We start from the raw sequence: 1,742 nt of genomic DNA, 5'->3' as shown, positions 1-1,742 counted from the left end.
ACGGCGGATCTCGGGGCTCTTCTGCTTGCTTTTTTTCCTCTCCAGAAATTAAAGCGCAGGAGCATCTGAAAGTGGAAAGGTCCCCCTTCTGGTAGGATGGGTGTAAAAGAAGGCAACAATTTGTTCTGCAGGGAGGGGATGGGGGTGCAGTTTTCTTGTGCTTTCTTTTTTTTTCTCTCTCTCTTTTGGTTTTGTATTACCGGACTTTAAAAGAAACAACAACAAAAAAAAGAAAGACGGGGGGGGGGGAGTCTTGCTGTTTTTGTTGTCCAGATTGGGGAAAAAAAATCTTTTTGTATAAGGCCAATCACAGACCTGCCAAAGTCTCTCTCCTTTGGAATCCTTTTCAAGGCAAGTTGCTGGGACATTTATTTTTCCTTTTAATTTCTTTATAACCCCGGTTTAGAGCAAGTCATGGCTGCAGAAGAACATCATGATCGTTCGATTCAGACCTTCAAATAACACCCCTAAGTTGACATAGATCTCTAACCGGAAAATAAACCTTTCTCTTAAAAAAAGAAAGAGCAAGAGGTAAGAAAATTATACGCTTCACAACATGTTGGACAAGAAAACAGTTCCTGAAATATATCGAAATGGCCGAACGTTTGGTGAGGATTTTTGTTAGTTTGTACGTAGTTGGATTTTCTAACTTTTCACCTGCTTCCATCACGACAAGAATCGTCACCTGTTTCCTCCTTCTACCTTATCCTGCAAAGAAGGATGCTTTATTCCTGTGTTGTGTTGACATTTATTTGACTGGACACGCTTGTCAACTTCTAAAGGCCGGAGAAGACTACAAAAATAGCTAAACTCACAAGTCTGTGCAAATTAAGAGATCTAAAATAGAGATAATTACATGAAATAGACAGAATGTTCCTAACCCGATTTTAATTCTCTAATCTCCAAAATTAAGATTCCAGGGACCATCCAAATACATCAAAGCTTTTAGGAAGTTGTGTTTTCCCCCCAAAGCAACCTTTAGACTGCTTTGAGCCCATAGTGGTTCGCTCCAGATACAGTGTTTTGTTTTTTTTTCAATTATTTCATTGTAATTAAATGAGTTTTCGGTCCAGTTACAACAACTCCCAAAGTGAAATCCATGTTAGAGTCAAATAAATATAACTTTGCCTGACTGTGAAATAATAAAGCATACCACCTTAGTTGCAGAATTTATGTTGGAACATTCAAGATGCTAAATCTTAGACATAACTTCGTAAGCATTCAATTTCACAGAAATCATTCAGAAGGGGAAAATATGTAGGAGCCCCAACTTTTATAATACTTCCCTTTCATGTGGTAGCCATATGTGCTCAGGGTGCTACAGTGCCAGGTTTGTGTGGTCCCAAGTTATGAGTAGTGCTATCTAAAATATTGATGGCATTTAACTCAGGTTTTACGGGAATGTGAAAAGCTGTTAACATGATACTAAAGCATAGCCTAATTTGTTGAAGTTGTGTTCTACGTGGGTTGGTATATTTTACTCTAACTGAAAATATTCCGTTGTGTATGTCTCAGCCTACAATTTTTTTCACGTTCCAATGTTCATATCTCTGTTACCTTCCTCTGTTAAGAGATAACTCCAACCTTTGTGCTCAGAGAGCAAGGTCTGGCTAAAGAATCTGAGATTCCAGTTTAGAACCAGTCAGCATATATTTTAAGAGAAAGTTAAAATGCCAACCCTCTCCGAAAATCTAGCTTTACGTAAATCTTTAAATAGATGAAATGTGTGTGTGTGTGTGTGT

The sequence above is a fragment of the Dipodomys ordii genome, unplaced genomic scaffold, assembly GCF_000151885.1.
Source record: "Dipodomys ordii isolate 6190 unplaced genomic scaffold, Dord_2.0 Scaffold25, whole genome shotgun sequence".
Taxonomy (NCBI): Eukaryota; Metazoa; Chordata; class Mammalia; order Rodentia; family Heteromyidae; genus Dipodomys; species Dipodomys ordii.
Note: the sequence above shows the minus strand (reverse complement) of the source record.